General features: G+C 49.5%; 15 non-coding genes across 15 annotated transcripts; 11 read left to right on the top strand and 4 right to left on the bottom strand.

Annotated features, from left to right (window-relative positions):
- Positions 1 to 3,481: 3,481 nt before the first annotated feature.
- trnar-acg (transfer RNA arginine (anticodon ACG)) lies at positions 3,482 to 3,554 on the bottom strand. The gene has a single exon. It is a non-coding gene; the product is annotated as a tRNA-Arg (tRNA).
- A 126-nt stretch (positions 3,555 to 3,680) lies between these two features.
- Positions 3,681 to 3,766, top strand: trnay-gua (transfer RNA tyrosine (anticodon GUA)). The gene is given in 2 exon segments: positions 3,681 to 3,717; positions 3,731 to 3,766. It is a non-coding gene; the product is annotated as a tRNA-Tyr (tRNA).
- Positions 3,767 to 4,621: 855 nt separating this feature from the next.
- Positions 4,622 to 4,694, top strand: trnaa-agc (transfer RNA alanine (anticodon AGC)). The gene has a single exon. It is a non-coding gene; the product is annotated as a tRNA-Ala (tRNA).
- A 314-nt stretch (positions 4,695 to 5,008) lies between these two features.
- On the bottom strand, positions 5,009 to 5,081 carry trnar-acg (transfer RNA arginine (anticodon ACG)). The gene has a single exon. It is a non-coding gene; the product is annotated as a tRNA-Arg (tRNA).
- A 126-nt stretch (positions 5,082 to 5,207) lies between these two features.
- On the top strand, positions 5,208 to 5,293 carry trnay-gua (transfer RNA tyrosine (anticodon GUA)). The gene is given in 2 exon segments: positions 5,208 to 5,244; positions 5,258 to 5,293. It is a non-coding gene; the product is annotated as a tRNA-Tyr (tRNA).
- An 855-nt stretch (positions 5,294 to 6,148) lies between these two features.
- Positions 6,149 to 6,221, top strand: trnaa-agc (transfer RNA alanine (anticodon AGC)). Its single transcript has one exon. It is a non-coding gene; the product is annotated as a tRNA-Ala (tRNA).
- A 529-nt stretch (positions 6,222 to 6,750) lies between these two features.
- Positions 6,751 to 6,836, top strand: trnay-gua (transfer RNA tyrosine (anticodon GUA)). Its single transcript is given in 2 exon segments — positions 6,751 to 6,787; positions 6,801 to 6,836. It is a non-coding gene; the product is annotated as a tRNA-Tyr (tRNA).
- Positions 6,837 to 7,691: 855 nt separating this feature from the next.
- trnaa-agc (transfer RNA alanine (anticodon AGC)) lies at positions 7,692 to 7,764 on the top strand. The gene has a single exon. It is a non-coding gene; the product is annotated as a tRNA-Ala (tRNA).
- A 314-nt stretch (positions 7,765 to 8,078) lies between these two features.
- Positions 8,079 to 8,151, bottom strand: trnar-acg (transfer RNA arginine (anticodon ACG)). Its single transcript has one exon. It is a non-coding gene; the product is annotated as a tRNA-Arg (tRNA).
- Positions 8,152 to 8,277: 126 nt separating this feature from the next.
- Positions 8,278 to 8,363, top strand: trnay-gua (transfer RNA tyrosine (anticodon GUA)). The gene is given in 2 exon segments: positions 8,278 to 8,314; positions 8,328 to 8,363. It is a non-coding gene; the product is annotated as a tRNA-Tyr (tRNA).
- An 856-nt stretch (positions 8,364 to 9,219) lies between these two features.
- Positions 9,220 to 9,292, top strand: trnaa-agc (transfer RNA alanine (anticodon AGC)). The gene has a single exon. It is a non-coding gene; the product is annotated as a tRNA-Ala (tRNA).
- Positions 9,293 to 9,821: 529 nt separating this feature from the next.
- On the top strand, positions 9,822 to 9,907 carry trnay-gua (transfer RNA tyrosine (anticodon GUA)). Its single transcript is given in 2 exon segments — positions 9,822 to 9,858; positions 9,872 to 9,907. It is a non-coding gene; the product is annotated as a tRNA-Tyr (tRNA).
- Positions 9,908 to 11,061: 1,154 nt separating this feature from the next.
- Positions 11,062 to 11,134, top strand: trnaa-agc (transfer RNA alanine (anticodon AGC)). The gene has a single exon. It is a non-coding gene; the product is annotated as a tRNA-Ala (tRNA).
- Positions 11,135 to 11,463: 329 nt separating this feature from the next.
- Positions 11,464 to 11,536, bottom strand: trnar-acg (transfer RNA arginine (anticodon ACG)). The gene has a single exon. It is a non-coding gene; the product is annotated as a tRNA-Arg (tRNA).
- A 126-nt stretch (positions 11,537 to 11,662) lies between these two features.
- On the top strand, positions 11,663 to 11,748 carry trnay-gua (transfer RNA tyrosine (anticodon GUA)). The gene is given in 2 exon segments: positions 11,663 to 11,699; positions 11,713 to 11,748. It is a non-coding gene; the product is annotated as a tRNA-Tyr (tRNA).
- The last annotated feature ends 1,112 nt before the right edge of the window (positions 11,749 to 12,860 follow it).

Genomic DNA, 12,860 nt, shown 5'->3' with positions numbered 1-12,860 from the left:
ATTGAATCTCATCTGCCATTTCCTTGCCCATTCTCCTAAACTGTCTAGGTCCCTCTGCAACCTTCCTATCTCCTCAATACTCCCTACTCCTCCACCTATCTTGGTGTCATCCACAATCTTAGCCAGGAAACCATTTATTCCATTATCCAAATCATTGATGTACAGGGTAAAAAGGAACGGTCCCAACACCGACCCCTGAGGCACACCACTAGTAACCGGTAACCAACCAGAACGAGATCCTTTTATTTCCACTCTTTGCTTCCTGCCAACCAGCCAATGCTCCACCCATTCTGTTATCCTACCCGTAATTCCATGACCTCTCATCTTATTAATCAGTCTCTTGGGAGGCACCTTATCGAAGGCCTTTTGAAAGTCTAAATACACAACATCTACTACCTCTCCCTTATCCACCCTACCTGTGATTTCTTCAAAAAACTCCAATAGGTTGGTCAGGCAGGATCTTCCCTTCACAAAACTGTGTTGGCTAGGACCTATCTTGCCTTGCGCCTCTAGGTATTCCATAACCCCATCCTTGAGGATAGATTCCAATAATTTTCCCACCACTGACGTCAGACTAATAGGTCTGTAATTTCCTTTAACTGCCTCCCACCTTTCTTATACAACGGAACTACATTTGCAACCCTCCAGTCCTCCGGAACCATGCCGGAATCTATCGATTCCTGGAAAATTATCACCAATGCCTCCGCTATCTCTAAAGCTACCTCCTTCAGAACCCAGGGATGCACCTCATCTGGTCCGGGAGACTTATCAGTCTTTAGCCCATTTAGTTTTCCAAGCACCTTCTCCCTAGTAATCTTAACTGAACTCAGTTCCATTTCGTGAGACTCCTGACGAACCCGCACATTGCTGATGGCCTCCACGGTGAAGACCGATGCAAAATATTCATTCAATTCCTCTGCCATCTCTCTGTCGTCCATTACAATACCTCCTGCACCGTTATCAATTGGTCCTATGTCAACCCGTGTCTCTTTTTTACTCCTTATGTATTTTAAAAACTCTTAGTATCCTTTGGAATGTTATCCGCCAACTTTCTTTCATAATTCATCTTTTCTTTCCTAATGACCTTCTTAGTTTCTCTCTGCAGGTTTTTAAAAACTTCCCAGTCTTTTCCCACTAATTTTTGCTTCTTTGTACGCCGCCCCTTTTGCTTTTATTTTAGCCTTCACCTCGCTCGTTATCCACATTTGTGCCTTTTTTCCATTCAAATCCTTTTTTCTTGGAATATATCTATCCTGCATTTTCCTTATTTCCTGTAGAAATTCCTTCCATTTCTCTTCCGCCGTGCCTCCAGCTAGCTTACTCCTCCAATCAATTTGGGCCAACTCCTCTCCCATACCACTGTAATTTCCTTTGTTGCACTGAAATATCGATACACCAGTTATCAGCTTCTCCTTCTCAAACTTGAAACTGAACTCAATCATATTGTGATCACTGGTTCCCAGTGGTTCCTTTACCTTTAGTTCCCTAATCACCTCTGGTTCATTACACAGCACCCAATCCAAAACAACTGATCCCCTGGTGGGCTCTTCAACAAGTTGCTCCAGAAACGTCCCTTAGACGTTCCACAAACTCACTCTCCTGAGTTCTACCACCTTGCTGGATTTCCCAGTCCACCTTCATGTTAAAATCCCCCATAATTATCTTCGCATTGTCACTCTGGCACGCTTTTTCTATCTCAAACTGCAACTTATCGTCCACTTCCTGACCGCTGTTAGGGGGCCTATATCTGACTGCTACTATCGTCCTTTTACCCTTACTATTTCTTAGCTGCACCCATAAGGATTCCACCTCCTCTCACCGAATGTCCTTCCTTTCTATTGATTTTATATCACTACCAACCATCATGGCCACACCTCCCCCTCTGCCTACCCGCCTATCCTTCCTAAACACTGTGTATCCATGGACATTCAGTTCCCAGTCACATCCATCATAAAGCCATGACTCGGTGATTGCCACAATGTCGTATTTATTATTGTAGTTGTGCCACTAGGTCATCTACTTTATTCCTAATGCCGCATGCAGTTAAATATAGTACGTTTAGTCCGGTATCTGCTGTTGATTTTGTTGTACTTCTATTGTTCAGCAGATTATCCTGACTTTCCACTTGTCTATCCTTCTGACCATCTGCACTACATACTATCTTAGACTTGTTCTTATATACCTCATCCCCTATCCTAACATTCTGTATCCTAACATCCTGATTTGTTGTACTTCTATAATTCAGCCAATTATCCTGACTTCTCACCTGCCTGTCCTTCTTGCCATCCTCACTGGACTCGTTTCTATGAACTTCCTCCCTTACCTTAGCATCTTGTAACCTAACATCCTGGTTTCCATCCCGCTGCCAGATCAGTTTAAACCCTCCCCTACAACTAATTTAAACATACCTGCCAGGTAATTGGACACTTTGGAGTTTAGGTGCAACCCATCCTTAGCGAATAGGTCATGCCTCCCCCAAAAATGGTCCCAATTATCCAAAAATCTGAAGTCCTGCCCACTGCACCAGTGACTCAGCCATGCATTCATCTGCCAGAGCTTTATTTTCTTCCTATCATTGACACGTGGCACTGGTAGTAATCCTGGGATACTACCCTTGAGGTCCTACTTCTCAACCTTCTCCCTAATGTTCCCAGTCGACTTTCCGTGCTTGCAGGCAAATACCAGCAGGGAGTGCTAGAATATGAAGCCCCAGCTCGCAGCTGCCGGCCAAGCTTGAAGCCGGAGAAGTCTTGCGGCATTGTGGCAGGACTCTGTGCTGATTTCTGCTGGTCCGCTTAGGTGCTCCCTCCCGCTGATCGGTGTACTTGCACAAGCTTGAAGTCCGCGGGACTTGAGTGTTGAAAAGCGGAGTTGAATGATCATATTTGCTGAGGACAAGGTGGAGATGGTGAGCTGTGCAGTGTGTCAGCAATAGATGTGGTGGAAGTGTGAGAGTTCATTTTTGTGGATAATTGCCTGCTTTGTTGGGGGAATGCTTGTATGTTGATGCATTTGGTTGCAGGCATGCAGTGGTGGTTGTGGTGCAGAGTGAAGAAGAGTAGGAGAGGCAAAAGTGGTGGGGAATTAGCTCAAATGGTAGAGCGCTCGCTTAGCATGCGAGAGGTAGCGGGATCGATGCCTGCATTTTCCATTCCTCTTTTGGAATCAGAGGCACGTCGGGCCATCCGCTTGGCAAAAGTTTGCTCGATGTGTTGCTCGATATGTTGAAGGTGCTGGAGGGAGGAGGGGCAGCAAATCCTGTCAGTTTCTGCAGAGGCTGAGACCTGCTGAGTCTACGTGGTTTGAGCGGAGAAACGATGGACGCAGACCAGCCAGTTGCCACTGAGATCAACCGTGAGTGTCGATCTGAGCAGTCCGTCTGCGACTAAGAAGCATAAGTGTGGAGAAGGCATTTGACCGGGCAGCAGGGGGCAAGAATGCAGCAGGCAAGGCTTGCTTAAGTTTGAGCAAAGAATGACAACGAGCCAGGTAGGAGTCGAACCTACAATCTTCTGATCCGTAGTCAGACGCGTTCTCCATTGCGCCACTGGCCCGAGCCCTTTGCAGGAGTCGGCAGCTGCAAGTGTCAGCGTGCTGCTGTAGGTGGACAGATAGCATGGACGGAAGATCGAAGATGTGGAGAGCAAAGAGTGTACGCGGAGAATCTTACTTCTGGCTTTCCTTCGGTAGCTCAGCTGGTAGAGCGGAGGACTGTAGAGGAAGTGTAGTCATCATTAGGTCGCTGGTTCGACTCCGGCTCGAAGGAGCGGCTCTTGTTTTAATCGGTGAAGCACCAATTGCCGTATCACAGTGCGAGCGGGTGGGATAGTGCTGCTCAGATCAGGGCTGAGGCAAGTCAGCGGAAGGAATGCACTCACATGAAATCACAGGATAACCAAGTCTATCCAAGGACAAGGTAGCATTTAGAGCGCTACTTCTTCAAGCATGCTGCTGAAGCAGTAGCACCTGACTCATCTTTGATTGGTCTGCAAGCAAGACGAAGACAGAATTGTCAGCTCAACGGCAAGTATACAGTATGACAGCTGACCACAATGGCTGAAGCATAACTTTCTTGATGTCGGAGTTTGCAGCCTGGAGAAGGCAGTCGAGTTTCCGCGCTTGCAGGTAAATACCAGCAGGGAGTGCTAGAATCTGAAGCCCCAGCTCGCAGTTGCAGACCAAGCTTGAAGCCTGAGACGTCTTGCGGCATTGTGGCAGGTCTCTGAGCCGTTTTCTGCCTGTCAGCTTAGGTGTTCCTTACTGCTGATCTGTGTACTTCTACAAGCTTGAAGTCATCTCCTCTTTTTGCATGACTGTGGCTAGATTTGGTGCGAATGCTAAGAGGTGGAAGTCGATTGAGATGCAGAAGCAATGGGCATTAGCTGCCGCGGGAGTTGTGTGTTGAAAAGCGGAGTTGAATGATCATATTTGCTGAGGACAAGGTGGAGATGGTGTGATGTGCAGTGCGTCAGCAATATTTGTGGTGGAGGTGTGAGAGCTCATTTTTCTGCATAATTGCCTGCTTTGTTGGTGAAATGCGTGCATGTTGATGAATTTGGCTGCAGGCATGCAGTGGTGGATGTGGTGCAGAGTGAAGAAGAGTAGGAGAGGCAAAAGTGGTGGGGAATTAGCTCAGATGGTAGAGTGCTCGCTTAGCATGCGAGAGGTAGCGGGATCGATGCCCGCATTCTCCATTCCTCTTTTGGAACCAGAGGCACGTCGGGCCATCCGCTTGGCAAAAGTTTGCTCGATGTGTTGCTCGATATGTTGAAGGTGCTGGAGGGAGGATGGAGTGCAAATCCTATCAGTTCCTGCTGGGTCTACGTGTTTTGAGCGGAGAAACGATGGACGAAGACGAGCCAGTTGCCACTGAGATCAAGCGTGAGTGTCGATCTGAGCAGACAGTGTGCGATTAAGAAGCGTAAGTGTGGAGAAGGCATTTGACCGGGCAGCAGGCAGCAATAAGGCAGCAGGCAAGGCTTGCAAAAGATTGAGCAAAGCAAGACAACGAGCCAGGTAGGAGTCGAACCTACAATCTTCTGATCCGTAGTCAGACGCGTTCTCCATTGCGCCACTGGCCCGAGCCCTTTGCAGGAGTCGGCAGCTGCAAGTGTCGGCGTGCAGCTGGAGGTGGACAGATAGCATGGACGGAAAGTCGAAGATGTGGAGAGCAAAGAGTGTAAGCGGAGAATCTTACTTCTGGCTTTCCTTCGATAGCTCAGCTGGTAGAGCGGAGGACTGTAGAGGAAGTGTAGTCATCCTTAGGTCGCTGGTTCGACTCCGGCTGGAAGGAGCGGCTCTTATATTAATCTTTGAAGCACCAATTGCCGTATCAGGGTGCGAGCGGGTGGGATAGTGCTGCTCCGATCAGGGCTGAGGCAAGTCAGCGGAAGGAATGCACTCACATGAAATCACAGGATACCCAAGACTATCCAAGCACAAGGTAGCATTCCAGAGGGCTATTTCTTCAAGCATGCTGCTGAAGCAGCAGCACCTGTCTCAGCTTTGACTGGTCTCCAAGCGAGAAGAAGACAGAATTGTGAGCTCAAAGGCAAGTATACAGTGTGACAGCTGAGCATAATGGCAGAAGCATAACTTTCTTGATGTCGGAGTTTGCAGCCTGGACAAGGCAGTCGAGTTTCCGCGCTTGCAGGTAAATACCAGCAGGGAGTGCTAGAATCTGAAGCCCCAGCTCGCAGTTGCAGCCATGCATGAAGCCTGACACGTCTTGCGGCATTCTGGCAGGTCTCTGAGCCGATTTCTGCTGGTCTGCTTTGGTGTTCCCTACCGCTGATCGGTGTACTTCTAGAAGCTTGAAGTCATCTCCTCTTTTTGCATGACTGTGGCTAGATTTGGTGCGAATGCTAAGAGCTGGAAGTCGATTGAGATGCAGAAGCAATGGGCATTAGCTGCCGCGGGAGTTGTGTGTTGAAAAGTGGAGTTGAATGATCATATTTGCAGAGGATAAGGTGGAGATGGTGTGCTGTGCAGTGTGTCAGCAATAGTTGTGGTGGAAGTGTCAGAGCTCATTTTTGTGGATAATTGCCTGCTTTGTTGGGGGAATGCGTGTATGTTGCTGTATTTGGTTGCAGGCATGCAGTGGTGGTTGTGGTGCAGAGTGAAGAAGAGTAAGAGAGGCAAAAGTGGTGGGGAATTAGCTCAGATGGTAGAGCGCTCGCTTAGCATGCGAGAGGTAGCGGGATCGATGCCCGCATTCTCCATTCCTCTTTTGGAATCAGAGGCACGTCGGGCCATCCGCTTGGCAAAAGATTGCTCGATGGGTTGCTCGATATGTTGAAGGTGCTGGAGGGAGGAGGAACAGCAAATCCTGTCAGTTTCTGCAGAGGCTGAGACCTGATGGGGCTCTGTGGTTTGAGCGGAGAAACGATGGACGCAGACCAGCCAGTTGCCACTTAGATCAAGCGTGAGTGTCGATCTGAGCAGTCCGTCTGCGATTAAAAAGCGTAATTGTGGAGAAGGCATTTGACCGGGCATCAGGCGACAAGAAGGTAGCGGGCAAGGCTTGCAAAAGATTGAGCAAGGCATGACAACGAGCCAGGAAGGAGTCGAACCTACAATCTTCTGATCCGTAGTCAGACGCGTTCTCCATTGCACCACTGGCCCGAGCCCTTTGCAGGAGTCTGCAGCTGCAAGTGTCAGCGTGCTGCTGGAGTTGGACAGATAGCATGGACGGAAGGTCGAAGATGTGGAGAGCAAAGAGTTTAAGCGGAGAATCTTACTTCTGGCTTTCCTTCGATAGCTCAGCTGGTAGAGCGGAGGACTGTAGTGGAAGTGTAGTCATCCTTAGGTCGCTGGTTCGACTCCGGCTCGAAGGAGCGGCTCTGGTTTTAATCGGTGAAGCACCAATTGCCGTATCACAGTGCGAGCGGGTGGGATAGTGCTGCTCAGATCAGGGCTGAGGCAAGACAGCGGAAGGAATGCACTCACATGAAATCACAGGATACCCAAGGCTATCCAAGGACAATTTAGCATTTAGAGCGCTATTTCTTCAAGCATGCTCCTGAAGCAGTAGCACCTGACTCATCTTTGATTGGTCTGCAAGCAAGACGAAGACAGAATTGTCAGCTCAACGGCAAGTATACAGTATGACAGCTGACCACAATGGCTGAAGCATAACTTTCTTGATGTCGGAGTTTGCAGCCTGGAGAAGGCAGTCGAGTTTCCGCGCTTGCAGGTAAATACCAGCAGGGAGTGCTAGAATCTGAAGCCCCAGCTCGCAGTTGCAGACCAAGCTTGAAGCGTGAGACGTCTTGCGGCATTGTGGCAGGTCTCTGAGCCGTTTTCTGCCTGTCAGCTTAGGTGTTCCTTACTGCTGATCTGTGTACTTCTACAAGCTTGAAGTCATCTTCTCTTTTTGCATGACTGTGGCTAGATTTGGTGCGAATGCTAAGAGGTGGAAGTCGATTGAGATGCAGAAGCAATGGGCATTAGCTGCCGCGGGAGTTGTGTGTTGAAAAGCGGAGTTGAATGATCATATTTGCTGAGGACAAGGTGGAGATGGTGTGCTGTGCAGTTTGTCAGCAATATTTGTGGTGGAAGTGTGAGAGCTCATTTTTCTGCATAATTGCCTGCTTTGTTGGTGAAATGCGTGCATGTTGATGAATTTGGTTGCAGGTATGCAGTGGTGGATGTGGTGCAGAGTGAAGAAGAGTAAGAGAGGCAAAAGTGGTGGGGAATTAGCTCAAATGGTAGAGCGCTCGCTTAGCATGCGAGAGGTAGCGGGATCGATGCCCGCATTCTCCATTCCTCTTTTGGAACCAGAGGCACGTCGGGCCATCCGCTTGGCAAAAGTTTGCTCGATGTGTTGCTCGATATGTTGAAGGTGCTGGAGGGAGGATGGAGTGCAAATCCTGTCAGTTCCTGCTGGGTCTACGTGTGTTGAGTGGAGAAACGATGGACGAAGACGAGCCAGTTGCCACTGAGATCAAGCGTGAGTGTCGATCTGAGCAGACCGTGTGCGATTAAGAAGCGTAAGTGTGGAGAAGGCATTTGATCGGGCAGCAGGCGGCAAGAAGGCAGCAGGCAAGGCTTGCAAAAGATTGAGCAAAGCAAGACAACGAGCCAGGTAGGAGTCGAACCTACAATCTTCTGATCCGTAGTCAGACGCGTTCTCCATTGCGCCACTGGCCCGAGCCCTTTGCAGGAGTCGGCAGCTGCAAGTGTCAGCGTGCTGCTGGAGGTGGACAGATAGCATGGACGGAAGGTCGAAGATGTGGAGAGCAAAGAGTGTACGCGGAGAATCTTACTTCTGGCTTTCCTTCGATAGCTCAGCTGGTAGAGCGGAGGACAGTAGTGGAAGTTTAGTCACCCTTAGGTCGCTGGTTCGACTCCGGCTCGAAGGAGCGGCTCTTATTTTAATCGGTGAAGCACCAATTGCCGTATCAGGGTGCGAGCGGGTGGGATAGTGCTGCTCAGATCAGGGCTGAGGCAAGTCAGCGGAAGTAATGCACTCACATGAAATCACAGGATAACCAAGTCTATCCAAGCACAAGGTAGCATTCCAGAGGGCTATTTCTTCAAGCATGCTGCTGAAGCAGTAGCACCTGTCTCAGCTCTGACTGGTCTGCAAGCAAGAAGAAGACAGAATTGTCAGCTCAACGGCAAGTATACAGTGTGACAGCTAAGCACAATGGCAGAAGCATAACTTTCTTGATGTCGGAGTTTGCAGCCTGGACAAGGCAGTCGAGTTTCCGCGCTTGCAGGTAAATACCAGCAGGGAGTGCTAGAATCTGAAGCCCCAGCTCGCAGTTGCAGGCTATGCATGAAGCCTGACACGTCTTGTGGCATTCTGGCAGGTCTCTGAGCCCATTTCTGCTGGTCTGCTTAGGTGTTCCCTACCGCTGATCGGTGTACTTCTACAAGCTTGAAGTCATCTCCTCTTTTTGCATGACTGTAGCTAGATTTGGTGCGAATGCTAAGAGGTGGAAGTCGATTGAGATACAGAAGCAATGGGCATTAGCTGCCGCGGGAGTTGTGTTTTGAAAAGCGGAGTTGAATGATCATATTTGCTGAGGACAAGGTGCAGATGGTGTGATGTGCAGTGTGTCAGCAATATTTGTGGTGGAGGTGTGAGAGCTCATTTTTGTGGATAACTGCCTGCTTTGTTGGGGGAATGCGTGTATGTTGATGCATTTGGTTGCAGGCATGCCGTGGTGGATGTGGTGCAGAGTGAAGAAGAGTAAGAGAGGCAAAAGTGGTGGGGAATTAGCTCAGATGGTAGAGCGCTCGCTTAGCATGCGAGAGGTAGCGGGATCGATGCCCGCATTCTCCATTCCTCTTTTGGAATCAGAGGCACGTCGGGCCATCCGCTTGGCAAAAGATTGCTCGATGGGTTGCTCGATATGTTGAAGGTGCTGGAGGGAGGAGGAACAGCAAATCCTGTCAGTTTCTGCAGAGGCTGAGACCTGATGGGGCTCTGTGGTTTGAGCGGAGAAACGATGGACGCAGACCAGCCAGTTGCCACTTAGATCAAGCGTGAGTGTCGATCTGAGCAGTCCGTCTGCGATTAAAAAGCGTAATTGTGGAGAAGGCATTTGACCGGGCATCAGGCGACAAGAAGGTAGCGGGCAAGGCTTGCAAAAGATTGAGCAAGGCATGACAACGAGCCAGGAAGGAGTCGAACCTACAATCTTCTGATCCGTAGTCAGACGCGTTCTCCATTGCACCACTGGCCCGAGCCCTTTGCAGGAGTCTGCAGCTGCAAGTGTCAGCGTGCTGCTGGAGTTGGACAGATAGCATGGACGGAAGGTCGAAGATGTGGAGAGCAAAGAGTTTAAGCGGAGAATCTTACTTCTGGCTTTCCTTCGATAGCTCAGCTGGTAGAGCGGAGGACTGTAGTGGAAGTGTAGTCATCCTTAGGTCGCTGGTTCGACTCCGGCTCGAAGGAGCGGCTCTGGTTTTAATCGGTGAAGCACCAATTGCCGTATCACAGTGCGAGCGGGTGGGATAGTGCTGCTCAGATCAGGGCTGAGGCAAGACAGCGGAAGGAATGCACTCACATGAAATCACAGGATACCCAAGGCTATCCAAGGACAATTTAGCATTTAGAGCGCTATTTCTTCAAGCATGCTCCTGAAGCAGTAGCACCTGACTCATCTTTGATTGGTCTGCAAGCAAGACGAAGACAGAATTGTCAGCTCAACGGCAAGTATACAGTATGACAGCTGACCACAATGGCTGAAGCATAACTTTCTTGATGTCGGAGTTTGCAGCCTGGAGAAGGCAGTCGAGTTTCCGCGCTTGCAGGTAAATACCAGCAGGGAGTGCTAGAATCTGAAGCCCCAGCTCGCAGTTGCAGACCAAGCATGAAGCCTGAGACGTCTTGTGGCATTCTGGCAGGTCTCTGAGCCCATTTCTGCTGGTCTGCTTAGGTGTTCCCTACCGCTGATCGGTGTACTTCTACAAGCTTGAAGTCATCTCCTCTTTTTGCATGACTGTGGCTAGATTTGGTGCGAATGCTAAGAGGTGGAAGTCGATTGAGATGCAGAAGCAACGATGTCGGAGTTTGCAGCCTGGACAATGCAGTCGAGTTTCCGCGCTTGCAGGTAAATACCAGCAGGGAATGCTAGAATCTGAAGCCCCAGCTCGCAGTTGCAGGCTATGCATGAAGCCTGAGACGTCTTGTGGCATTCTGGCAGGTCTCTGAGCCCATTTCTGCTGGTCTGCTTAGGTGTTCCCTACCGCTGATCTGTGTACTTCTACAAGCTTGAAGTCATCTCCTCTTTTTGCATGACTGTAGCTAGATTTGGTGCGAATGCTAAGAGGTGGAAGTCGATTGAGATGCAGAAGCAATGGGCATTAGCTGCCGCGGAAGTTCTGTGTTGAAAAGCGGAGTTGAATGATCATATTTGCTGAGGACAAGGTGGAGCTGGTGTGCTGTGCAGTGTGTCAGCAATATTTATGGTGGAGATGTGAGAGCTCATTTTTGTGGATAATTGCCTGCTTTGTTGGGGGAATGCGTGTATGTTGATGCATTTGGTTGCAGTCATGCAGTGGTGGTTGTGGTGCAGAGTGAAGAAGAGTAGGAGAGGCAAAAGTGGTGGGGAATTAGCTCAAATGGTAGAGCGCTCGCTTAGCATGCGAGAGGTAGCGGGATCGATGCCCGCATTCTCCATTCTTCTTTTGGAATCAGAGGCACGTCGGGCCATCCGCTTGGCAAAAGTTTGCTCGATGTGTTGCTCGATATGTTGAAGGTGCTGGAGGGAGGAGGGACAGCAAATCCTGTCAGTTTCTGCAGAGGCTGAGACCTGATGGGGCTCTGTGGTTTGAGCGGAGAAACGATGGACGCAGACCAGCCAGTTGCCACTTAGATCAAGCGTGAGTTTCGATCTGAGCAGTCCGTCTGCGATTAAAAAGCGTAAGTGCGGAGAAGGCATTTGACCGGGCAGCAGGCGGCAAGAAGGCAGCGGGCAAGGCTTGAAAAGATTGATGAAAGCAAGACAACGAACCAGGTAGGAGTCGAACCTACAATCTTCTGATCCGTAGTCAGACGCGTTCTCCATTGCGCCACTGACCCGAGCCTTTTGCAGGAGTCTGGAGCTGCAAGTGTCAGCGTGCTGCTGGAGGTGGACAGATAGCATGGACGGAAGTTCGAATATTTGGAGAGCAAAGAGTGTACGCGGAGAATCTTATTTCTGGCTTTCCTTCGATAGCTCAGCTGGTAGAGCGGAGGACTGTAGAGGAAGTGTAGTCATCCTTAGGTCGCTGGCTCGACTCCGGCTCGAAGGAGCGGCTCTTGTTTTAATCGGTGAAGCACCAATTGCCATATCACTGTGCGAGCGGGTGGGATAGTGCTGCTCAGATCAGGGCTGAAGCAAGTCAGCGGAAGGAATGCACTCACATGAAATCACAGGATACCCAAGGCTATCCAAGCACAAGGTAGCATTCCAGAGCGCTATTTCTTCAAGCATGCTGCTGAAGTAGTAGCACCTGTCTCACCTTTGATTGGTCTGCTAGCAAGAAGAGGACAGAATTGTCAGTTCAACGGCAAGTATACAGTGTGACAGCTGAGCACAATGGCAGAAACATAACTTTCTTGATGTCGGAGTTTGCAGCCTGGACAAGGCAGTAGAGTTTCGGCGCTTGTAGGTAAATACCAGCTGGGAGTGCTAGAATCTGAAGTCCCAACTCTCAGTTGCAGGCTATGCATGAATCCTGAGATGTTTTGCGCCATTCTGGCAGGTCTCTGAGCCGATTTCTGCTGGTTTGCTTAGGTTTTCCCTACCGCTGATCGGTGTACTTCTACGAGCTTGAAGTCATCTCCTCTTTTTGCATGACTGTCGCTGGATTTGGTGCAAATGCTAAGAGGTGGAAGTCGATTGAGATGCAGAAGCAATGGGCATTAGCTGCCGCGGGAGTTGTGTGTTGAAAAATGGATGGCCAATGATCTGGAGTGCCAAGAGTTTATGGGGATTTGCTTGCTTCTGGCTTTCCTTCGATAGCTCAGCTGGTAGAGCGGATGGGATGTACCCCCCAGATTGAGAGGCCAGAGGAGAGATCGCTGGGCCCTTGACCAAGATCGTTGTGTTCTCTTCAGCCACAGGCAAGGTCCCGGAGGTCTGGCGAGTAGCTTATGTTGTTCTGTTGTTCAAGAAGGGAAATGGGGATAATTCTGTAACTATAGACTGGTGAGTCTCACATCAGTGGTAGGGAAGCTATTGGAGATAATTCTTAGGGATAGGATTTCTGAGCATTTGGAAAACTATGGCCTAATTAGGGACAGTCAGCATGACTTTGTGCAGGGCAAGTCGTGCCTTACTTGACTGAGTTTTTTGAGGTGATGAGGGTGATTGATGAATGTTGAGCTGTGGATGTTGTCTACATGGATTTTAGTAAGGCGT

Source organism: Pristis pectinata, chromosome 2 (assembly GCF_009764475.1).
Source record: "Pristis pectinata isolate sPriPec2 chromosome 2, sPriPec2.1.pri, whole genome shotgun sequence".
NCBI lineage: Eukaryota > Metazoa > Chordata > Chondrichthyes > Rhinopristiformes > Pristidae > Pristis > Pristis pectinata.
The sequence above is the reverse complement of the archived record's forward strand: the minus strand, read 5'-3'. Positions and strand labels throughout refer to the sequence as shown.